Source organism: Tympanuchus pallidicinctus, unplaced genomic scaffold, assembly GCF_026119805.1.
Source record: "Tympanuchus pallidicinctus isolate F22 unplaced genomic scaffold, pur_lepc_1.0 scaffold7, whole genome shotgun sequence".
NCBI lineage: Eukaryota > Metazoa > Chordata > Aves > Galliformes > Phasianidae > Tympanuchus > Tympanuchus pallidicinctus.
In genome coordinates this window covers 3020267-3046192 of record NW_026294791.1, presented here as the reverse complement: position 1 = coordinate 3046192, position 25926 = coordinate 3020267, and the positions used below count along the sequence as shown (strand labels likewise).

Sequence of the window (25926 nt, the reverse complement as noted above, 5' to 3'; positions counted from 1 at the left end):
TCTATATACATAAGTTGGAATTTTGCCTTTTTTATTTTTTATTTTTTAGCATGGGTTGTTTTTATGAGAGAACACTCTAGTTGGCACCTTGGCACTGCCAGCAGTATGTCTCAGGTGTACAAAGCCAGTGCCTCATTGTGTCCCCTCGGGGTACATTAATTAGCATGACTGCACTGGCTCATGTTGCTGCCCAGTTCCAGCTAGTGCCAGAGGTCAAACTGTCCCCTGACTGTCACCCATTTGAGCTCTGAATAGCTCCTCATGTGCACAATGCAAGTTAGCATTCCTCTTTGAGGGAAGTGATGCCAAACGAACCTCTTGCTTCTTCGATGAGCATCTTCCTTCTGCTCACTCTGCAGAACATCTCCTATGGATTTGACCTCAGAAGGAGCAAAGAGGCAGGATGGTGCAGAAAAGGCTGGAGAAAGAAGAGGAAAATAAGATGAAAAACAGGTGTAAACAAAAAACTGTTGTGTCAGTACACACAGCTTAAAAAGGCTAAGTGAATGCCCTGACCCAACAGGACGTGAGGGTGTGCTGACAGAGGGACAAAGCCTCCCATTGCTTTTACATCATGATTTTCAAGTAGTCACCTATTCTGTACTATGCCTGAACAAAAAGGATAAAGAAAATACTAGCATTTCACATAAAAATCTCACTTCCTCTAGACAATGGATTAAAAAGGAAAAAATGGCTGAAAGAGTTTATTAACTCTGTAATTTAATGACTCTCACTCAGAATTCTCTAAGTCCTTTACAAATAATTCAGACCCAATGCCACTGCATACCTCAGCATGAATGTTGCTCTGCGTAGGCAGTTGGACGTCTTGTATACTTAAAAAGAAAAAGTGCAGTTTAAAGTGCTTTGCTGAATTGCATAAAAGAGCAGATTAATTTTTGTCCCCATTCTGGGAATGATGAAATGGGGACATGGAAGGTTTTAATGTCAGTGTTATCAGAAGACTCCACAAATGGTGGTTTCTTCCACCTTTTAGGGCTGACAATCGGAAGCCCTGGGCAACACCACTTTTTTCTGCTCTTGTCACCAGACAATGCTTCCTTCTTCCCCAGACAATCACAATTCCTGCGTTATTTGCATTTCATTTCTCCGTTACATGAGATAGCCGTGTTGTGTTGCTGCACAAAGAGGGGCTTTGTTTCCCAACCAAAGGCAGGCAAATAACTGGCTATTGAAATTTATAAGGAATGGAACAATGTGACAAAGTGCCACGTGACCTTGCTCGCTCTTCCGCACCAGTTGCATTTTCCAAGTTCCTTACTCCTGCTGCAGCTCTGGACCTTCCATTCTCAGTAGCATTGCAACCCGCCAGCATGCGTCTCTGAACAGGAACCTCATGAGGCAATCCTTTAAAAAGAAAAAAAAAAATAAAAATAAAAACAAGATTTAAACGACATCACATTGATGTTACAAAGCAAGCTATCTCTGTCTTGGTGTAGCATGATCTCCTGCCCTCCAGTGCCTGCCCATTTCGGGTGTTATCATCATCCCAGAGAGAAGCTCCAGTGCTAGCAAGCCACCATAGCTAGTCAGCCAGGCCATTCCAGCAGCACCACCTGAGCCACTCAGCAATTGCATTTTTCATGCAATCTGTGAGACGTTGGGATTAGATACCCGTTTCATCATTTTTGAGTCTACAATAAACGTGCATCCAAATGACAAACCAGGCCATAAAACATCTAGGAAAGCTGAGAGTTTCCTGATACCTCCCAAAACTTCAGGCAGAGCATGCAGTGATGAACACAAGCAGCCATGAACACCACACACTCAAGCAGCTGTATGCCAGGGGAGCATCTGCACAGAGCTCAGCACTCTGTGTAGATGCCCTGGGCAGTGCAGCACAGAGAGCACCACGCACCCAACAGTCCCTGGTTTTCCTCTAAGAGCTGAAGTGCTTTTTCAAGAGTTGTATTAAAATGCATCAAACCAGGAAAATTACTCTCAAAACACCAAGCCCAGTCTTCACCAGGTAAATTCCTATTCAGCCTGCAGCACAAGCAAAGACTGCAGGATCTACAAATTGTAATTAACTAGCTGAATTAGGTCAGGACTGTATATCTCAGCACAGAGGTACTCTGGCTTCAATGATTTCAAATATTTTGAGAAGCAAACTGAAAACACTTAGTCAAATTAAGTGTTTTCTCTGAGCTGTCAGCATTGCCAGCATTGCCAAGATGAACAGGATAAATTGGATTAGATGCAGTCTATACGCTTCAGACCCTAATGGAAAAGGATCCAAAATGTAAAGCAAAGCACAGAGGCAAAGCAAATATTATATATTGTCTGCGAAGATGCAGATTTCAGCTTATTGATTAGTCAAATAGTTTGAAATAGCACAACTCATCTCCAGGAGAAGCAGAGTGCTGCTGCTTGCTCCTATGCAACCCAGTTTGTGACAGTGCAACAACCTCTGCCTGCTCACTGAGGAATTTGCAGCTGGAGAAACAGCCTGGTAAGTAAATGTTCATTTAGGTTAAAAATGAAAAGTGAAATCATGTTAGACAACATAACCTCACGTGTCTTGGGCCACTGGTTATCAGTGGGCATGGATGCACCATTTAGATCATGAACTGGGAGAGAAGCATGAGGTCACAGACATGGATGAGGAGCTTCATCGAGACAGAACCATTCACTTTTCATTCCATCATGGCAGAGGACAGTGCTCCAGGGAGAAGCACAAGGTGCTGGTCCAGCAGCCACGCTCACAAACATGCAGACCAACCTGAGAGCAACACTTCTCTCAGAGAACAGCTCAAGTATTTATTAAAAAAAAAAATACTTAAGCACAGACTTAGCTACCCTATCTTAGCACCAGTTAGTGCATCTTAAAAAAAAAAAAGAAGAGTCTTGTTTTGGGCATAGCCTCTGTGGTTTCAGGCAAGTCCAGTGAGCAGCAATTGGTGCCATTGGCTAACAGAGATCCCTGTTACAGGGGTAGTAAGATTTGGAAAACAGGCAAAGCAGCAAGAGGAATGGGCACTGCAGCAGTGTCTCCTGTAAAGATCCTCAGAGTGCTGCAGTGCTTAATAAGATACCAGATGGAAACTGTCTGAAACCTGTGGGGGGGGCTGGGTGGGAGGCAGGGTCAATCACAGCTGGAGGTTGGAGGGAGCACCCTGGGATCCAGCTGCCACCCTCTGCCCCTTTCACCCATAACATCAGCACATAACCTCTCATTCACAGATGTTCCATACCCCAAATTTGAAGTTTCTTGTCTCCATTTGTGAATTGTTCAAAATCTTTCCCCTCCACTGGATGCAATCCATCCTTTTTCCATGGCAGCTTACATGCTTGCCTTACGTGTCAGTTTTACCTACTAGTTTAAATAGTGTAGTTTTGGGTTGAGTTCAATGAACCAAAGCCCTACCTCTCTCATGATAGACTCTCCATTCTCCTAATAATCTTGCTAGGTTTTCTCTATCCTAGTTTTGGTCCAGATGGTGCCTACCCAGTGCTCTGTAGCAGCATTAGTAGATTAATTCATGCTGGGAATCCATGACTTCATGGACACATGAGCACTGAGATCTCAGTTAAAGCTAAAGGTTGTCCAGATTGATTGGCTCACTCCACCCCTCCACACTCATCCCCCCTTCCTAATACAAATCATGCAAAACTGACCAATGTCCTGGAAAAATTATGCATAAGGTTGCAAAGGAAATCAGTAGTAAAATTAGGAATAAACCCCAACTAACTCATTTACTTAAGCCACATGAATACAAATATCAAACAGGAGTATCTAAAACATCAACAAATTATGATAAGTAGCTAAAACACAGAAGTTGTCATCACCATGTCTGGACAGAATTTTGACAAGTCCTCAGATAAATCTTCTCCATCTCCTTTTTCCACAGACAGTTGATATTTTGAACAGAAATTCTCAAGTCAAAAGATGTACATCAATTTTTAGTTCTAGCAAAAAAAAAAATAGACACACAAAGCACATGCTTTTCACTGAAGCCTTTTAACATAAAAACCTATTCTTCTATCACGAAGTGGGTTCATTAATTGTCCAGCTACTTCTACAAGGTATGGTTCCCAGGGGAGACCAATTACATGTCAGCATCTGTTCATGTGACAGTGTACAAACCAAGCTGGGCAGTTCCACCAAACGTTAAAGAGGGATCAGCTTCAAAGTTCAGCTTTAAAAAAGCTTGTGCAGTAATAAAATAAGAAATATCAGTTATGTAAGTAAAGAAGCTTGTATGTAGCATTTAATCCCATAAACTGAGGTCTCAGTGCTGCACTGAAGTGATTTTCTGCCATGCCCAAACTCAATTGCATCTTTAGGAAAATCAAAAAAACAGCTCAAAGAGAACCAGAGGAATCCCTTGGAATGTGTTTCAAAGGATCCAAGAGGCACAGAAGACCTGACTTCCACAAATGCTCAATGCAGCTGATCTCAAGGCAGATATGTATTATTTAATAGAAGTAGGAGGCATGCTCTCAGCAAAACAATACCCACCAGGAGCAGGATTCCAGCAGGTAGCACAAAACTGGCAGTGGTGAGAAACTCCACTCTGCCCATGGGATGAGCAATGGTGCTGCTGGAAGGACAGCAGGGAAAGTTCTGTCCTAACTCAGAAGCTGCTGCCATCACAGGTGGAAAGAGGAAATTAAAAGCAGGCAGCAAAAGATGGAAGCAGGTTTTGACTTCAAAAGAAAGATAAATGTGTTGAAGTAGTGCTCTTCTCACGGCCGATGGCTCAAGTGGAGATCTGCCAAGTTTGACATCATTCAGCAGTGACCAGTTGCTGTGGTAGAGAGGTGAACGATAACTGGTCCAAACAAACCCAAAATAGCAGCAGAGAAGTTGCTTTTTTTAATCCCCTGTGTAATTTATGTATTTTTTAAAATGATCTTCTTTTAATGTTCCTTCACTTCTTCAAATATACTTGAGAAAAGTATATTTTATTGATTATAAAAGTATTCCGTTGTGTGTTTAAGCACGGTTTCAAAGTAAAAGCAAAAAAGTTGCATGGCAAAGAAACTGCCAAGAAAAATATAACATTTAAATAATGGCCCCACTTAAGACAACAAGGATGATAGGGCAGCCCGAGTTCAAAGAATTTATTCCAGGTAATTCAGTGCAGCAGCCTGAGAGGTCTAGGGCACAGAGCTGAGAATCTAAGTGGTCTGAAATCACTCCCAAAGCAGACTGCTTAGCATTTGTTTAGGAAGCCTGGGCAGTAAGTTACAGCACTGTCATTGCATAATCGTGCATGCAAGCCCAGCAAACCCAAGGTGAGTAAATGCAACAGGCTGACCTCCAGGCAGGGCATTTCTGCAACACAAACTACGAGTTGCAAGTCTCAAAGCAAGCAAAATGTTTTATATTTTACAATTGTTTTGTGGGACTATTACATGCTGTGGTTGTGATAGAAAAGAAGAAACAGTAGCAGATGTTAGAAAGAGAAGCTTATAATGTTGATTTTCCTTTCTAAATGTGTGCCAAAAGTTGCATTTCTTATTAGTGCAATCTTGCAATAAACTTGTTTTAATAAATTAAGTAAAATATATTGAAGCAGTACCTTTCTTCCAAACGTCACCTATATAAAGTCCAACCAGTGAATGAGATGAAGTGATCAGTAACCCCAACTACAGGTCTTTGAAGGGATAAAGTTCAGCTTTTGACAACCATCGCTGCTTCTGCAGCTGCAGGGAGAACGTTTTCTCCACGTCAATTTATGTTTCCTTTCCTTCAGTTCTACAGCTGATTGAGTCAGCTGCAGACACTGATGAGCTGAGGCAATGTTTGTTTCTTCTCTTCCAAATGATGAGGGCAGACCAACATTAAAGCATGATCCACTACTTCTGAATCCTCAAGGGACAAATGGTGACAAAACCATCAGACTGATTAACTCGGGGCATTTTTCCATTGTCAATAATTTATCAAGTTTTAAAATATCAGATATGCTTCACTTTCATTTTTGATACATGGAACAAGTTTCACACAGCCTGAGTTAGCAAATAAAATGCCTCCTTAAGGCAGTAGTTTGTAATTTTGCTTGAATTGCAATTTTCATCCAAAAGCCATTTGTCACAAATGAAAAATGTCATCACAGTAATTGGAAAGATCAAACCCCATATCCTAAGATGATGCAGGGCAAACAGGGACAGGTAGAAGTCCCAGTGTTAATGGGAAGATGATAGAGGCCCTGCAGTTTTCATGAGTCCCAGTGATTGAAGTCACTATGAGTAGCATCCTTCTAGGTTCAATCCCCCCTAACCTAAATCTTGCAGAGTCAACCATGACGTGATTTATTAAGGCAGATCTATTGCCTCTTGGTACCCTCTGTACAGAGCTAGATAGCTTTTTAATGAGTATTAAGCTATGCTATTTACAGGTATATGCAATGCATGATCTGCCTGTTTCTCACAAACAGGTACCAGTGTCCTTGTCCTACTGGTGACCAGTGAGACTGAAACCCTCCATAGGAGCATGCCTTCATACTACTAACGCAGAACAAGCTTTAAAACATCTGACTTAAATTAAGACTGAGAGGCCTGACATTTTAAATCATTTTTGATTCAATTAATTTTCATAACTAAAGAAAAAGAAAAGGGGAGGGGAGGGGGAAGGGGGGGGGGAGGGAGGGGGGAAGGAAGAGAAAGAGTACAAACATTGCCACAGAGATCAAAAGTCTATCCTACCAGTATGTACACGGGAGATGGATCTTCAGATTGCATCCAGTCGGGAAAACTGATCCACCATGACTCTTGCCCTTTGTATCACCCCGCGTGCTGGAACCCAGGCAGTCACGTAAGTCAGCTGTGTGCCACCACCTTCATCATATGTCACACAGAGCTCAGAGGTGGTTCCAGCTGCCCCCCAGAACTCAGCCCAGCCTGCAATACCTGTTGTGGCTCTGGGGCTCATGCTTATCCCACAGCCTATCCAGAATATGGGAAGATAAGGGACAGATGATTTCCAACTCTGTTTCCACTTGCTACAAACAAGTTACTGCTTCCCCATCACACTAGTGTCAGAGACAAGTCTTCTTGTTGGGTACCCTTAAAGGACACCATATTTAGAATCACACTCCCAACTCTTCCTTCCATCGTCATGGTCAGTTATCAGTACCTGCTCATATCTCTCTGAGGTACAGGAGCCTTTCAGAACACAGAGAATACACTAGTGCTGCATTACTGTGTGTTCACCATCATGACTTTTAGTCATGTTGAATTTTCTTACCAGAAAAGTAATGTTTTTTTCTCCTCAGACAAGATAAAAAAGTAGAAGTCTATCATACCATCAAGCGAGAGTCAATGTTCCAGAGAGTTTGAATATGTTCTCAGTGTCCACAGACAATTAGAAAAAAAAAAATTTCAACTAAATATTTTACATGCTTTAAAATGTATGTATTACATGTTTATATAGCTGTCTACAAGCCTGGTCAGCTCACATTCATCATGGCATACCATGGCTGTAGGCTCTCATCAGGAAGGAAAGCGCCTATGGAAGTCAGTGGAGATGTACTGGTGTGCAATGGAGCAGAGGCTGCCCAGAGAGGCTGTGGGGTCTCCTCCTTGGAGTTCTTCAAAAGCCAGCAGGAGGTGGGCCCTGGCACTCTGATCTGGGTGTCTTGCTGGGCAGGGGTTGGTTGGACCCAGAGGTGCCTTCCCTCCTCCACCTGTCTGTGGCTCTGTGATGTAACTCCACCAGAGGCCAAAACTCAGAAGAACGTGAATGCAAACCATTGGAGGTACAGCATCCTCAGAAATGCAATAAAAAGAAAATATATCAGTTTGCACAAAAATAGTGTATTTTCTATTTTTCCCAGAAAACAGATGAAGATTTTCCCCACGTGAGCTAGAGATCTGCCCTACAGCACCCCCTGCCACCTTCAGGTGACACAGTATAGCACAGACCACTTTCTGACCCTAAAGATGACATCTTAAGTAACATTAATTAAAGTATCAGAGTAATGGTATGCAACTGCACACCACTAATTCCCCTGGCCCTGCATGGCCTGCTGTGAGCAAAAATCCCTTTGCATTACCCAGGCTTCAAATGCAATCCCCACATTAAAAAAAAAAAAACCAAAAAAAAAAAACCAGTCAGATGACATGGTTTATGGAAACAGTAGCAGACATTTCCCTGTATGCAGATTATTTCTAAAGGGTTGAGCTTAGAGGAAATAGTAAAGAATGGCAAAAGAAAACAACCAAACAAAGCGGTCTCTCACAGTGTTATTGACACGCTAAATCGCAGCCCTGCAAAGACTTAAAGTCACAGTTTACCTCTGCAAACCAGGCTTTCTAAACTGCCTGCATTCTTCCCAAATCTGCAGTCAGTAGTTCCTGTTGGCAGGTCTCCAGCAGCCCCTGAGTTCAGAGAGGTCCCGGTTTTACTACCGACTCATCACCAGCTGAAACTTCAGGCCATATGAATGGGGCCCCATCTGACAGCCTTATTAACACAAATGATTTTTATTCTGCATGCCTGGGTAAGCCATGGGCACATGCCTGCAAGATCAAGGCCTTGGTCATTAATAACTTGGGCAATCCTTTCACCTAGAAGCCACACTTCGTCTACAAAGAAACCTTTCCGGGAATCTTGTAAAAAGATTGATGAAAATTAAACATCTACTTAGTGAAGCTGAAGTAACCAATATATGATTAATACTTTCCAATTATATTTCAGTACAGTACATTGCTGAGTTTGTTATTACCTGCACTCTTAACACTCCATCTGCAGTGTTAAATCCATCTGTTGCTGAAAATATGACTATATCTTCAAGGGTTTCTGAATCATCATGCTGGTACCTTTTAACATAATTATAATGAAGAGTGATATTCATTATCCAGCGGAAATTAGAAACCTATAAATAAGAGGGGAGGGGAGCAAGGGAAGGACTGAGGGCCAGCATTGCCCATTCTCACAATTGATAGTCTTGCCTGCTCCAACTTAAAATATTGCTACGGACACTGGACTGGCACCATCAGTTCCACTGGTTTCGATGATGTTTCCCAGTGCCTACCAGGGGGACCCAGTTTATTCTGTGAGATGGATGTAGGCGAGACAGCAGGTGCCAATGTGAAGGTATGGAGGCAGCAAAAACCTAAGGAGTGCCTCCCACAGCCCAAGTTTCCAATGGGGCAGGACTCCATCCCTAGCAAGTCCTCACTCCCAGGAGGATGAACTAGAGCTGAACTAGATCTGTGTAGCATGGATGTTAGCAGGTGGGATGGCAAGGGGAAAGCTCCAGACATTGCTGCCTTTGGAGAGTACTAAAAGTAGAGGGTGCTGTTTCTAAACACTTGGTACAAACCTAACAGAATAGATGTGTTAGGCATATATCTTGGATGTTTAAAAGTTACTTTAATATATCAACAGCTGGTTTAAATGTGCCTGCAGGTAATAGAAGGAAATGCTTATGACAGAGTCTTCCCTCATCTCTCTTCCCCTTGACCTCCTTCCCTCTCCTCACTAGGATTCCAGCTCACTAAATCAGAAGGCTCTCTTTTAAAAGATTTTTTTTTTAAAGGTAAACTATCATATATACCATTAGGCAGTTACAGATAGGATGTAGGCTTCACTTTCCCCCAAATCCCACAGCAGAGCAGTTATTCTTTAACCCTGTGTAGTAACAAGCAAGAGGATTTTTTTTAAGAAGAACACAAATTCAGCAACTGATTTTAAAATCCTGCTTGACCTGAAGACTAAGCAAAGCCTTTTCCTCCATGGCAAATCCATGCAGTTCAGTGGACTCAGGCAGAGGAGGTTCCTTAATAAGAAAAATATTTCGGATCCTCATGAGGGCATTAAGCAGAGCTGTACTTCGTTGCAGCCAGTGGGACCCTACCAGGCTCCTACCAGCATGCCAGTAAATCTGTGGGATCCTCAGAGCTGGAATAGATGCCCTGATGTTAAAGCAGTGTACCCAGGCTCCTGCAACAGGAGCATTCTCCCACCTCCCAGTTTCTGCCCTACAAATTCAAAACCTTGAAAAGCATTTCAGTAGATCCAAAGGCTCTACAAGTCCCTATTTTGCAGCTTAACAGGACTGCCTGAAATCTAACTGGCACGAGTAATGTCTTATTTGTCAAACTTACAGGACTGAAATTGGATGAAAGATCATTTTAACTAGCACAGGATCCATAATGTTTTTGACCTGTCACCATGAATTTAAGTAGCAAGTAGAAAATCAGTTTGATTAAATACTTCTTCCCACTCTACTGCTCATAAAGTACAGTCCCCTCCACTGAGTAAAACAGAAAGCAGATAATGTTAATCTCTCTTGGCCTCTAACGCTGGTGGAAATGAAAAGCTTTCTTAATCTTCCCATTCCAGAAAGGTATTTGCCTCCATCCCTACATTGCCATCTTCTGTCAGATGCAAGCATAGCAAGGGGCCTTTAGGAAGCCCACAGGGGCATAAGCTTATAAAGAAGCAGTCTTGCCTTTTGGTTTGACACAGTCCAAACCGAAAAAATAAAAACAACAAACCAAAACCCAACAACCTACATGAAAAGAAAAGGGCTTCCTTTTCCATCCAAGGGCTACCAAGTCAGAAATGGAGCTGCTGTGACTGCTCTACAATACAAAGATGTTTTTCTCCTTGACATTTAAAGCAGGGGCTGGGTGTTACCCTGAAGGGCTGGTTTTCCAGGCTGATAAGTTACTGGAAAGAAGCTTTCTCATCTATAAAAGAAATCCACAGCGTTGATAGCCAAAGGTGCATAGTTAAAGAGTGGCTTTGAGAAAGATCAGAACAAGACCAACAACAGCAAAAACCAGTATAAATGAATTTCAGTGCTTCTACAAGGCTCGGAGATTTAAAGAAAATAAATAAAAACATTAAAAAGAAAAAGGAAAAAGAAAACAGAAGTATAGCAATTCACCTACTGATCTTACTAATGAAGCTATGGCTTTCATTGTTATTTTTTCAATATAAATGGTGATCATTTTCTATTTGTAAGCTGACATACATCTTAGAAATTATTAGAACTACATGAAAAATGTAATAGAACAAACTCCACATGGAACACATTCAATGAATAATTTTCATTCATGCAGAAAATGCCAGACTGGCTACACTGAAGGAACACAAGAACCCCACGCAAGTTTATACTCTGGCTTTGACAAGAACTCGCTTACTAACTGATATAATGCAAGAACACCTCAAAACTAATCAGACAGCAAGTGTGTGGAACAAACCATGTAGCCTATTGAGGAGCAAAGGGAATGGCAAACCTGAGCTTTTCAAGCACCATGGTGAAATTTTTCCAAAGATAGAAAACATTTCATGCAGTGAATTTTCCTACCTCTGAGTCAAGTTCTCCTAACACTTTTATTTGTGACCTGTGTCCACAGTTGAAAGTCAAGAAGATGACAGTGTACGTTAGAGCCAAGCAGGATCACTGATAAATCCCTACAGGGCTTGGTCTACTCAAGGACTGAGAAACCAATTGCAGCCAGCACATGTATCTCTGGGTCACCAGCAGAAAACCATCCGCAGAGTGAGCCTGAGCCCAGCACTCTCTGAGGATGGATGCCAGCACACCAGTAGGGAACATAAACATTAGAGTCAGGTACAGCTCACCTTTTTCATTTCCTAGTGGTGAACGTGATGTGGGGCTCAATGATTTGGCACGTAAGCCACAAATCAGTGATGTCAGATGTTCTTGTTTACCTGGATGATGTCAGTTCAGGAGTAGCAGGACTTCAGTGTTTGGTTGGTTTTTAGGCTGAAAAATTAGCATCGCTAACACTATAAAATCTGTAAGATGGAAAAAATAGATGTTAGATCTTTCCCTATCATCTTATAAAGTGTAATTCAGCTCAGCAGTTTCATACTCACCCAGGAGAAGTGTGAGAGAAACAACGTAGTAACTGAAGACATACATTAATTGTCTGGAGACTCAGAGTCTGGAAAGCAGAGGTGATGCTTTGTAATGCTGCAAGTCTCTCTGACAGTAAGTTGTTGTGTAGTTCCAGGAACTCCCCCAGCAATGAGTCTTGTGCTTGTCTAACTCATCATTCTCTAAGATGGCTTAAAAATGGAGATACAGCATACAGTAACTGATCACCAATTGGTTCTGATCTGCTACTCCCATTTCAGCTCTCAGTTCATCAGTCCATGAGAATTCTCCTTCTGTTTTTGCAGTGTCTTGACATGTACTGTATTCATTTCAGCGTTCCAAAGAAACACGCCAACTGAATCAGCGTTCCTAAAGAAAAGAGAAGGAAAAGTTAATTGTGGGGCAGTTTTGGGGTTGTTTTTTTTGTTTTGGTTTGGTTTTTTTGCTTTTATTCTCACATGATTTCACACTGGTGAAATTTCAGAGCAACTCTGCTAATTTTTTAATCAAGTTATTAACGTAAAACAGGATCTGCTCATATCAAACCATCACATCACTTTTATTACTGATGATTCGGCCATGTCATCTCTGCTCACTCTCCTGCTCTGCAATATTCTTCGGCATGGCCTTCAAACCATTTGAATGTTACATGACTTGAACTGGACTCAGAAGACACCAGCAGAGGTGCTTCAGGAGGAACCATCTCCTTAGTGCATGGATGGTGATGACATCGCTCCCCAGGAGTGGTAAGCCATCATCTTTATGCAGGATGGCAATGGGAAACTTGTGCCTAGTGCTTTACCCTCCATCAAATATTAACACAGTGTAATCTTTGTGCCACTATCATTGTGGTAGTAGAAAGCAACTGCATGCTCAATGATTTCTAAATGCGCACTTGAAGCTTTTGCCTCCTGTTATATAAATGCAAGGAGAAAGTTACCATGTGCTCTTTCCATCAAAATAAATTATCAATAGCATTTTCACGTTTAAGCAGATAAGACACATGTCTTCTGTTCACTGTGCAAAGGCTGGATCCACTTAAAACCAACAGGAGCCTTTTCATTCACTTCAGTGAACTTCAGATGAGGTTCCAAAGAAATGACACGGTTATTCCTCCTCTCTCAGCTATACACTGGACTGTTCTTAGTAACTTGCCTGAACTTTGTGTACTCTCACTTCAGAAACTGCAGAGCATATATTTTGGTTTTCCAAAGAACTTCTGTTATTTCTGTAAAATAGACAAAAGACTCAATTCTTTCTCAGGAAAATTAGGAAGATAAGTTTTGCAAGAGAAACCACGTTTAGATTCTGTAGGCACTAGATTGCACACAGTTTAACCCACATCTGCCACAACACACCTCACACTCTGATAAGTCCATATTAAGGACCTCACATCACCAAGAGCTGTACAGTCTCCCCACTGTCATTTGCAGCAGCCTGCAGGGTATCCTACATGATAGCACGAGACTTTCCTACTATGTAACTGTAAGACGGTGTGTCACAGAGTTCAGGATTGGCATTACTCTTCAAAAAGAGGTAGGCAGCACAATACAAGATGTGAAACTCTCCTAAATCTAATTTTAGCAGCTGATTTGGAGAAGGGAGGTTTTATAGTTTCTTGAGCTGGGAGGAGCCCTCCTGTTACCACACCAATTAATGTTGAGTCTGATACCACAGCACTTTCCTGCATCAAGGGAATGCTCACAGCATTCATGACTGCAGCAGGAGAGGATGAGCACCAGCTTTCCCCATTTAGGCATCCTGCTGGCTGCGTGCCATCAACTGTGGGTCCTTCCAGAGCAAGATGCTAGGGGAATTATTTGACTTCAGAGTAGAAATGTTAGTGCAAACCAGAAAGAAACAAAACACACGTGTAATCAGCCCCCAGACTGGTGAATTCAAAGGTTATTTTTTCCTCATTTCTGTGTTTCTAATCACCTTTATCGTGATGAGGAAAAGGTGCAAGAGTAGAGTAATGATAACAGAAAGGAAAACTTCTGCAAAGTACAGGCAGGAAAGTTATCAGAAAAGCAATGCACTATTCAATTTCTCTCACATTTTCATTAAAAAAAATAAACATATATATATATTATTTTTGTTTTAAATACTGTCTTGTTTGGTACCACCTTCAGAGTGCTCCCCGCTGAAAAGATCATATTTAAATAAAAAATTTCTTCTCAAAGTTTCCAGGGAAGTAAGTACACATGAAACAACCACTGGGTTTGTGTTATCCTGAGAGATCGTCATAAGCACCAACAGCCCATCCACAATAACTGATTCTTTCAGAGTACTTAAGCAGCCTAAAAGACCTCAAGGTCATAACACCTCCTTGTACTCTCATTCTGGAGCTACAGTTCTCTTGATTTGAAGAAATGTTGCTAATTTATTTTTTTTTTCCCTCAAATCAGCACATGATTTCTTGAAAAGAGAAAAGAGTCCTGAAAAATATATGTATATTTTTCCTTTTCAACACATCTGGGAGGCTTTGGAATCATATCTGAATTTTCCACACCCTGAAAAGTTCTAGGGGATTCCTTTCTGTTTTTAGGAACTAAATGCACAAATACTTTGATGGATGTGGCTTTAAGCACCCATAGAACTGTAACAACAGTAACACAGCTGGACAGAGAGTGACACCATAAGTTCAGGTAGCAACAAGCCATATGCTCTGACATTTACCTCCAAAAATCTCAGGAATTTCAACGCTCAAAAAGCTTTAAGAAATAAAGCACTTATCATTTAATCCTCAGAGGGCTTCAGAGTTTATCCTTGAATAATTAGAAGAGTTGACTATTGCTAAGCAAACAAGCACACAGCTCACTTGCAGTGAGGCAGCTGCACTGACACAATTAGCATCCATAAAGAAGAACCACGACCAAGGTGTATTTCTTAAAACACTCATCACTCACACAAAGCCATAACTCCTCTATCCCAAACGTACCTGCACAGACATATTAGCACACACTTGAAAGCGCTATCAGCTCACACATTTCAAGCATGATCATATATAACCCTTCACACTCATGTTCCACCAAACCTTTGGAGCATCAGTCTTCACACTTCTTTTGAAAAACAGGCTGCAACAGGAGAACTGCTCACGAACACATTATCAGTTGCTTGAAATGCAGCCTAACAAAACAAGCAAAAACAAACACTCCCAGAAAGATTAATGCAGCACTTGCTGACTGCAAACTTGCTTTGGATGTAGTACAGCAGCCCTGGCTGCAGACAGCCGGGCTCCATTACTTCATCGTCCTGTCTCCCAGGGTGAGACACATCGGGTGGCAGGTAGCAGCTCTGCTATCAGACACATCCTGCTGAGTGAAGGCTGTAGCTGTCTATGCACAGTTCTCCAGATGGGTGAAGCAGCAGGTGGTCAGCAACACCCAGTGTTAGCTTTGGCATTTCTGCATCTTCAGCACCCTGAACCACAGCTGCAAGTTTATGAAGATGTACTGATCAGTTTGTAAGACGAACACAGTCGTAACACAACTTGGTCATGTGTTTGGAATAGCTCCCTTTATCAGGACATAAGTAAAAATGTTTTCTGTTTACAAATAAGAAAACACAGTGAATCTTTTGCATACACATTAGTAGAATCATGTGGATTCCCATAGGCAAGTTTGTGCACGACTGCAAGTGTGTATGGATAGACATCAAACAATTCTTAGATGCATCGACAACTTACTGGGATAATTCTATAGAATTAACAGTTAAACATAACAATTATCTTCAAATCTTTGCCTCAGACAGTCAATAATCCTGTCCCAGTTGTTGTTGCTGGCAAAATTCCTATTCAAAAAGGCAGGACTGTCTATTAAACTTTTAAGCAGCCATGCAAAGAAGGGTGATACTCAGGTTAACACAGATGCACAGAGCAATCCAATCAATAATTTGCTAGATTTGGGGCTCTTTTCTTTTAAATACTCGGTGCCAGTTAAGCGTAGGAAGGCACAGTGTGCATGATAAACTCTTGACAACTTCAGAAGTCATACTTGTGGTCATTCACATTTAAATAAGTTACAAATCAATTACTGCTGAAGTATTTCTGATGGATCACTCCAATAAGAAACTTCTGCTCACCACAATTAGCAGATAACCCTGCTAATGAAAGGAGAAAGAGGAGTTGGCAACACGTCCTTGAAAACATGTGGGTTTGTACCTTCAAGACTATGCTTCTCCCAAACCTTACCAGTGCTGGCATTAGGTGATGAGCAACTCCACAGAAAGAGAATTTGAAAGGATTTAAGAAATTTGATTTTGAAATATTTTATCCTGGAATAAAAGCATTTCTCCTAGGAAATATGGCCTCTCAAGACTATATTTCCCACTTGTCACTGTTACTCTGCCCTTTGCAAGGGAGATATGCATCACAGGGATACCTGATGATGACGCTTTCTATTTGAAAAATTTTGGCCAGTGTCACATGGGAAACATCCACGATGATGTACGTGGGTTAAGCAAATCCCCCTTGTACAATATTTTTAAGTGTTCATTTTGGCTGAGTTCAGATTTGAGTATTGCTATTCCCAGGAAATGGGGTCATACGTTGTTGCAGAAAGAATTAACATCCACTTAAGAATCCTAGAAAGGGTGAAAAAGTTCTGATCTTTACTTTCGCTGTTAGTCTTCATTGGGCAGGTTTCTCTAATGTCACCAGCTTATAAACACCCTTAGAAAACATTGCCTTTAAACAATTCTTATGTGAATATAACTACTTTGATCACTGCCAAAAGAGTAGTATGTCCAAGGAGATGTCTGAACTTGTTTTGTGACTCAAAATCCATTTCACATCAGCTTTGCTGTAAGGCTCTACAACAGTTCAGTAAAGAAATCTGCAAAATGCAGAACAAACTCAGATAGAAATGCAGACAGTGGTAAACCTCTGTTAATCATCTATGCAGTGTTTTTATAACAAAAGGTTTGAAATACAAAAATAAGTTTATCTGGACACATTCTGGTTTTGAAATCAGTCACCTTTCCTTCTGCTTGCATTTTGCAGGTATTCAGGTAAATGCTGCTTCTCCACTGTCACTGCTTTCCCCACAGCTATAAGCAGTGTCTCTGGAGATCAGATCCACGTAGGCAGGCTGTACCTGGCCCATCACCACCACACGTGAAGATTGAGATGCTTCTGTCCACTCTGTTACGTGTGCCAAAGAAATTGCAGGGGCATTTTTCCAAAGTGAGCAACACTTGAATCCAGCTTGCTCCTATATATGAGAGGGAGAAGTATTTCTATGATAGTCTCCAGTCCAGTAAACCTGAAAGCAGAGGATTTATTGCGTTTGAGATCAAGAAGCCTTGTGTTTGATCATTTATACCGTGGTTTATGAATGAATGCATTCAGAGCCCAGCTTCAGCACACTGAAATATTCATAGATGCAGCCAAGAACAATACATTGAAAGTTTGTTAGAGACCAGATCCTCTGCTGGGGTACGTCAAATGGTAACTCTGTAGACTTCGGGGGGAAAACAACAGCTTACACAAGCTAAAAATGCAAACTTCTTGCACATTGAGCTTCTCTGTAAACAGTGCTTTGGTACACATCTGTGAGCCAGATAATAAACGCTTCAGATAAATCAGTGGGAGGTTTACAGAGCTCCACACACTCACACAGGTTTTCAGCCATATAGCAGAGGTCAGAAGTCAGCACTGATTGCTTCTCAGTAGCCACGAGCTATTATGGATACCGAAGTCACACAAATGTGGACAATTTCTTAAGGCACTGTGTTGTGTTTCTGAAGAGCTCTCCAAAACCTCTCCATATTTCAGTCTATGATTATGGGATGGATATAAGAGCCCCATGCTCAAGTACAGATAGATATTCCCACTGAGACTTGAAAAATCAAACACAATTGCCAGAACACTGCTCCAGTAAATCAGCAGTTACACAACGCCTCTTCCCCACAGCAAGGATTCCCTGTGATCCTACACCTCATTTTGGCATGGTTTATCCCAGAACTAGGAGAGCACCCGCAAATTACTGGTACTATAAAAGGAGTCTTTCATAAAGCCCAAACATTTGTGATTTTAGGTTACACGGAAGACCTAATCAAGTGGAACTATCCAAGCACACCAACAATGAGGACTTCTCTATGACTCTTGGCTAAGGTGTAATTTAAGAGTGCTGTTATCACAGAGGTCACCTAAATAAAGAGCTGAGGTTTTTCAGGACATAAAAAATGAGGTAATGGACAGCTTCCAGCAAAGGAGAGCCCCTGAGAACCCTGGATGACAACAAAGGCAAAAATCTTCAATCTGGTATTAAAAACAAAAGTGGGCATTCCCTTATGAAGGATTATTCAATGGTCCAGCACAACTTACTGAGCTTAAAATGGTCAGTCACAAGTTCACAACTGCAATCCCATCTATAAGCTCTCAGCCTCACATTGTCTTCTTCTAAAAACAGTCAGCCATCACCAGCATACTTGTCTTTGCCAGACAAAAAATGGCAATTTAACTTAGGTTGTGATAAATGACAATAATAAGCTGGTAAAGAAAAAGAATTATTATTTCATCAGCCAAATCATATAGTGTTGACCGAAGAGGCACCTGAAGTTTTGCTTACACAAGTGCAAAAGACTCCAGTCCATGCTAAAAAAATATTTTACATTTTAAGTTTTAATGTCACTTTCATGTCTTAAATCCATTCAAACATCTACAGAATAATCGTTTAGGATAGGAAATGAACAGGGAAGAATTGTCTTTGCACAAGTTATTTTATTAAGGACTTGAATATTAATGTTACAGGGTAGACCAAACCCTGTGCAACCATGGAAACCATTGCATGGGATCCATTCAGTCCCCACATCTCAAATGTGGCCTATGGTTGCTATGAGAAGATATAGCACACGCCCCTCAGTTCTTCCTATTAGGCAGCAATATTTAGGTTCTAATGTGTATTTGTCTCTGCTTCATCTCAGCATAAACTATGTTTGGAACAGAGGTTAAGGAGAGGGGTTCAGAATCTGAAAGCATACTTTGGATTAATCTAGGAAATGTGATGGTCCTTCATAACAACTCCAGGTTTATTTGTGACACTAACTGGTATCTGAGAAGATAAAAAATGTTATCACCAATTTAACTTGGAGAAGTTAGGAATTGATTTATATTCCAGGAGCATATATGTATTCTTTTCAAGCTCATCCTCAGCCTAGAATAGTTGCAGACAGCCAACAGGAATCAGAGATAAAGAAATACTCCAAATACATTCTGGAATTAAGAGAAAAGAAATCAATTGCAGTGCAGAAATTTGAAAGAAAAATATAGATGCACATTTCCAGAAACCTGGTAAACTTACAATTCCAAGTATCATTTAATCTGTATTTTTTTTCTAACTGCAAGACCAATCCTTCTAGGAACAAATAATTAAAAAAAATAATCTCAACTTACCATAATAATGCCTGAAAATTGAGCAGAAGTCTTCTGAAAGGTTTAGGAACTCTCACAGTTCACAGAATGTCATCCTCTCCCAGTGTGAGTCAGGAAAACATCCTCCCTGTGCAATACATGTAACTTGTCTACACCAATCCTTGCACTTTTGCTTCAAAAGACTGCTGGCCACAGGCTGAGGTGAATTACTGAGTCTTTTTTCAGCAGAAACTTGCATGAAAAAATGCTATTTCCAAGCATGTAAAAAAAAAAAAATTGGGTGAGAAAAACACAAATTCTCCTTAATTAATGACCGTTTAAATGCTGGTAATCTCTTTGGAGGAAACAAATTAGTTTAACACAAGGCACCACACAGCTGGAGGGCAGCCCAGGAAAGCCAATCCTGCAGCATCTCAGCACCCCAAGGCAAGTGAAGTGGATTTTAAGGCCTCAGGATTGCAAGGAGCAGAGAGCATGCTGTGAGCACAAAACTGCTTCAGGCTCTTCTTTTAAAAGCTACCTTTAAATGAAATGAACAGAAAGACAGCATCAGCATGTAACATAACCATGAAACAGTTTGTGCAAATGCTGGAGGCCTGAAGAACCCCTCCACCAGCTCCTCTCCATCCCACTGCAACTCATCCCTCCTGGGGGGAGAGATTTCCCATGGCCAACTTGACCAAGGAGGGCCGGGTCCGACACCCCACAGGGCAATCACTCACCTGAGGCAAACCTTCCTTTATCAACTGTCAGCATCAGCAGCTCATTTAAAACCACGTCTACCTTGTGGGATTCACTTTCTTTGGGAACACTGAGCTGTGGTTCAGTTTCAGGAACACGCACCATCTGTCCCCTTCCTGCGCTGATGCCTTTATTCCTTGAGAGAAGTTTTGTTGCTTCTACATATTCAAGATGCACCAGAAATATCAGAATATCCAACTTGAGAAAAGCGAGCAGAGCTTCTATCTTTTGAGTCCAGGTGCTTTCAGCACTAATTTCTGTGAACTAAGGCAAGAGCAGCCCTTCTGCTTAAAAAGAGCTTAAATAACTGCTTCCAGCTCCACAGCTTTCAGGAGGAATCTTCCTTCATATTTTAAGGTACCTACAAGAGTGACCCAGTTTCCTCCAGGCTGCTGCAGTTACTCCTTGCTCTGTGCCACACAGTGGTCGGTGGAGCATCTTGCAGGTGCTGCAGGGTGCTGCTGCAGCACAGGTCAGCAGCTCACACGATGTGTCCAACAGATTGAGATCATTCCCTGACGTGCAGGCAGGTTATGGTCACCCTACGTGGAGGGGAACGAGCTAAAGGGAAACAATGCTCCACAACAAAATCAGGGCAGTCCTAAGCTGCCTACCTGAAGCTGTTCAAAAACTGGAAACGCTGAGTTTGTTGTGGAAGCAACTGAAATCACAGAACCTATTAAATAAGTAGCTTGAGTAATTGATAACAATGCATGTTTCATTCCTCACATTCATTTAGAAGCACCATTATTTCAGAAAACTCAAGCTCTGTGCTCCAAGAACATTTTTCATGTACTATGGAGGGTTTCTACATCTACAAAGGACTTCACCCAAAGCCCAGACTACCAGCACCACATCCACAACTGATGTGCCTCCTTAGAAAGGAGTTCCCTAAATTTCGGTGTCACATCCTTTTCCACATATGATTTCTCCAGATATGACTATGATGCCCACTTCCTATTCCTGCATCGTGTTTCGCTGCATCATGTTATCAAATGAAGCTAACAGTCCTTAAATGATTTCATTAAAGTGCTGTTGGAAAAGTTTACATGAGAAATACCATTCTAACGTTCAGCACCTCATTTACAGATGGTATCAAATCTCTCAACCTGGGCATATGATTTTAATTTACAAAAATTCTTAGGAAAAATAGATGTTAGGTAAGAGCAGAATGAGGTTGGGTGACAGTCAGGGTTGGCAGGACCAATGTCACACCCTGGTTCAGACCTCAGCACAATCCCAAAGCACCAGAGTCCTGGGCCCTGCTTTGGGAGCACCTCTGTTGTCATCACACAGCGTTTGGGGCAGAGCTGCAGAGAAGGATGAGCCCCTCACTGGTGCATCAGTACTTTCAGCTTTGGGATAATACACATCACAAACACCACTGTAAGCCACACTGAGGTGGCCCAGGGATGGTTCTGATCCCCAAGGATCACTGTGCTTGCTCAGGGCCAGTGCTGTTTAAGAGACAGCTCTGCTGAAGCTTCTATTTGCAGCACGAAGAAGTGAACGTTACCAGATACAGCCTTAAGGTTTCAGAGCGTGAATTACTGTGGTGACATGCTAAAGCAGAGAGAAATGGCAGTGACCTGCAAGCTACTGCTTGTCAGCATATTAACCCATTCATACGCACTACAATGCATGTGTCTCGTGGGTAAGATCATACCCCACAGCTCACTGGGTGCCTTACTTCAAGTCAGTCCTCAAAATTTTGGCCCATTGAGGCATACAAAGAAATAATTTCAAGCCCATAAAAACCAAGAGAGTAGATTCAAACCAAGGGCTATCTTCAATCCTCATGTATTTTTAATAATAGAGACATTCTCCTACTTTCTAGATCAAACTCATACTGCACAAAAATGCATTTATCTACACTGCAGCTACAAATACTGACAGGAAGACAACATGAAGGATCTCCCATGTGTAGAGGCAGAACAGTTCTCAGCACTACCATAATAGTACTGGGTAACATGGGAACTTTTGTTGGCTTCCTGATTTGCCCTAAGACCTCACAGTAGTCAGTCAGTCTCTATTCAACACATAAAGACCAAAGCTCTACTGAAAACAAATACTTTTTCCCGTTAGATGCAAACTGAACCACGATTTCAACCAGCATTAGGCCTTTAGATCCAAGTGGGATTCAGCCATGCATTTAGATTTTAATGTCTAAGTTACAGTACTCTTGGAAATCACACATATTCCAAACATCACATCACTACGTATGTATTGCAAATGCTAACGTGTCCCAAGATCAAGCAGCTCCTGCTTATATGTCTACCACGTCCAATGTACATCTTTAGGTCCTCAAAGCTATGGGGGTAATAAGGAATATTAGTCACAGTAACTTAAAATTTAGGCCTACACACCTTGGCCTGCAGACCATCTTAGAATGTGATACTTTTACATGTGATAGATGGATGTGATACATTAAATGCACTGTACTTAATAAATGCTGAAAGCTAGTAATATCATGATGGATTTATGATTTCCCCCATCCTCTGTCTTACTGGTGGTGATCAAAAAGGACTGTTCAATTTAGATCCCTTAACTTAAGTTTTTGTTCAGTTGGCAGTTAATGTATGTTTTAGTGTATTTTTTTTATTTTTTATTTTTTTCACTTCTAGCAAATTTTATAGAAGCAGACAATCACAAAGTTGCCTGACTGCTTATTGCATCGTTTTCAGAACACGTTGGTATATCTCTATTCTGGAGAATATTTCACAGTTCAGTGATGGAAAATAGTTTGCACTTCATTTGTGCATGTACTAATTTTAGATTAAACAGGACCACATAAATCCTGCTGAAAAATGGTGCAATTAAGCCAGACCTATTTGTAAAAAGGACAATACGTGGCTCTAATTATAATGACTAAACATTTGGTAACACATTGACTTATTAGTGTGCTAACAGGAATTTGTGCAACATGCTGAGCAGGTCTCTACACGAATAAATCTTAATATTTCCTCAAAAGCCATTAAAAACAATCTTCTATTGCATGTGCATTTCTGATCAGCTTCTACAGTGATCTGCTTTATCAAAATGGCCACTTTCATTGTAAGTATAGCACTAAGCATGCTCTATACTTCCTGCCAAGGCATGAAGTTATCTCCAGTTAGTCAGCTGGCTTTATTTCAAAGCAAAAATGACTGAATGATTGGAATATACACCAAAGTTCACAAGTTTATCTGTTTTGAGTGACTGGTATCTGTAAAGATTTGCAGTGCTCGTACTTCATGATGTCATTGCAGTTTATGAGGATTTAGATTCCTACACCTGTTGCAATCTCACAGCACTATCATGGTCTTCACCAAAACAGCTTGGCTATTAGCACACATGCAATCCTGTGTACAAGGCCACAGAAACTATGACCAGGGTAACCTTATAATGCCAAGTAAGGGAACAAGCTACATTTAAATTCATTTTTTTCCTGTTTATAGCCAAATTCACCTGCTTTCAATCTTTGCTGTGGAAACCCACGCTGCTGTGTAAGCACTCCTGCTTCATCCCGCCTATCTCTCCTTCCCATTCCTATCTTCACCTTCCCATTCCCAGTCCTTCTGATTCTCCTCTTTATTCTCCAACCCTAAATAAAAACCTATTTTCATAGTCGTATGCCTTTCACTAAACTAGATCAGAAAATCCCTCTCATCTACAAAGGACTAATTTCCTTCAGAGTTAAGACACTGAGTCAGTTGTTTCCTCAGATCCAGTGACCTTTCTCTACTAGCTGGAAGGCTTGATTTTTTTCACAGGAGACCACATAATATAAACATAATCAGTCCTTTCATATCGTGTAGCTCTTAGCTTCAGCAGGGGCTTCCTTACTTTGAGATTGTTCCTTCTGATAACTGCCTCTAAAGGAAGATCCATCCATTGGAGGGAAAAAAAAAAAGAAGAAAGAAAAAAGGCCCTTAAATGCTAACATGCATTCACTGCCACTAAATGTGCACCTGTGTCTTGTCATTTCAAAATTAATATAAGCTGAGATATGTGATCCCTTTTGCTAATTAACACAGTCCTCTCAGAGTCCCCTTTCCCCTCATGCTAATTAGCACAGAAAAAACCTCACGCAGACAAACAGACAAAATAGCCACAGGACTCCACTGTTGAGCAAAGCACTTTCAGGGGGAGAAGGGCAGAGCTCTGTGTTGGTAATTTTAAACACCTGACTGCCTGAAGCATGCAGGTGTGAGAGAAATGTTGACGAAGTGATGCAAGCAGTTAAAAATGCCTGAAAATTCTCAATCCTCATTAGCAGTATGAATAATTTATCAGCAGGCCCACAAAGCGGGGAAGGGACACTCCTGTGCTCTACTCAGCTAGCAGTGAGGTCGGTCAACCACCAAAAGGGGGGAGAGGTACAAATTGTCTGAAAAATTGAAAATTGCTCTCAAAACATGGGCTTTCACAGAGATATCATAAAAAGACCAGTCCCAGAAGCACAGGGTGTTTCTTCCAGCACAGGGAAAGGACTGCTCAAAGCACTTATTGTACTTTAAAGAACTGCGCTTACTTTAATCTAGCTCTTACTTGGTTTAAATAACAAGTACAGTATATTCAGAATTAAAAAAAATAAATCAGTATTGCTAGTTAAACATTCTCTAAAATGGATTTTAAATTAACTTACAGAAGTTTGAAAATACTGTAAGGAATAAACGTTGCTTTTAATCTTTCAAAGCCCAAGCTGTAGCATTGCTGTTATCTTCTCTTGCCAAGTGTAAGAAGCGCGCTGGTCTTTAGGCACCCAGCAGTGTTTCCTGGAAGGGCAATGAAAGAGTGGATGGCGAAAGCCTGCCAAAAGGAAAATCAAAGCCATACCTGCAAGCTGCAGTACAGTTCTAGGAATCCCTTCAGACTTTCCTTTTCATGTGCTTGAAACTGAAACTTTTCAAAATGCTGGCATGTGTCCTTAAAATAATTTTTACTTCTGAAACCCAAAGAACTTGAGCGAGGTGGAGGGGAGGAAAAAAGGGGGAGAAAAGATGGGGTTAAAATGAAGAAGGGAAGAAGCAGCATTAAAGGCAATTGGATTGTCCCAGAGCAGTCTCTTCAGAGGAAAAGAGCCTTAAAATGCAGGAAATCTGTCTAACCCCCTAACCGTTCCCACTCAGGCTGCCCTGCAGTCACAGATGTTACTGATTGAGTTAGATAGCAATTCCAAGCTCCCAAAACAGATTCCAAGTGAGAAAATAGGAAAAGTCCTTGGTTGCTATTAGATACGCATTCTGAAATAAAAAGGAGTATGGGCAGGGAGGAATTTGTGGCCTGGATTAGAGGTTCCATGGTAATTACAGAGCAATGGCAAAGTGCTTCTCAGGTGACCCGTGGAGCTTGGTGCTGGCTGGGAGCTGCAGTGAAAACTTCTGGATAGATGTCAGGACTTTTTCTCCTGCTGTGATTTATCGATACATTTACCAGGAACGAAAACAGTACAGGTCTCTGAAAACGTCACAGCAGCCTACGGAGATTAGATGAAAAAGCAGAGAATTTAGTAGGGGACACTAAAAGCCTTGTAAATGATGTATTCAGCTGTGCAATTAAATTCTATTGCTGAGTAATTTATTGCATCATCACTGAAAGGCTGAAGGGAAGTTATAAAGTCCTAAGGGACTGAGCAGGATATACCCCTGTGCTGTGCCCAAGTGCTCAGCGACTCTCAGACATCTACTGGCTGCACCAGCAATGTGGGAAGAAAAAAGGCACACCACGTGCAGGAATAACAAGTGTTACTTAAGAAAAAGCAGCTGTATTAGTCAAGCCACAACACGCATCAGCAGAGTAGATAGGTCCCCACATCTGTGATATATAGGGCAAGCACCCCAAGCTAAACACAGCCTTCTTGTCCCAGCCCACATGGTTCATCCTGGGAAAAGCAGGAGGAGAGACTGAACAAGGCCATACAGACCATCTGCTGGAAGAGCTGATGACAAAACCTGGGATCCTGGAGCCCCAGGCCCTGCCCACTGGGTTGCACAGGGCTTGCAACCA

The 25926-nt window shown here is 41.4% G+C and overlaps 1 long non-coding RNA gene across 1 annotated transcript; it reads right to left on the bottom strand.

Moving 5' to 3' along the window:
• Positions 1-1236: 1236 nt before the first annotated feature.
• Positions 1237-25414, bottom strand: LOC128072695 (uncharacterized). The gene is made up of 5 exons (XR_008202407.1): positions 24757-25414; positions 19219-19444; positions 11866-12191; positions 11654-11740; positions 1237-1365 (listed from the first exon to the last, which is right to left on the bottom strand). It is a non-coding gene; the product is annotated as an uncharacterized LOC128072695 (long non-coding RNA).
• Between the last annotated feature and the right edge of the window lie 512 nt (positions 25415-25926).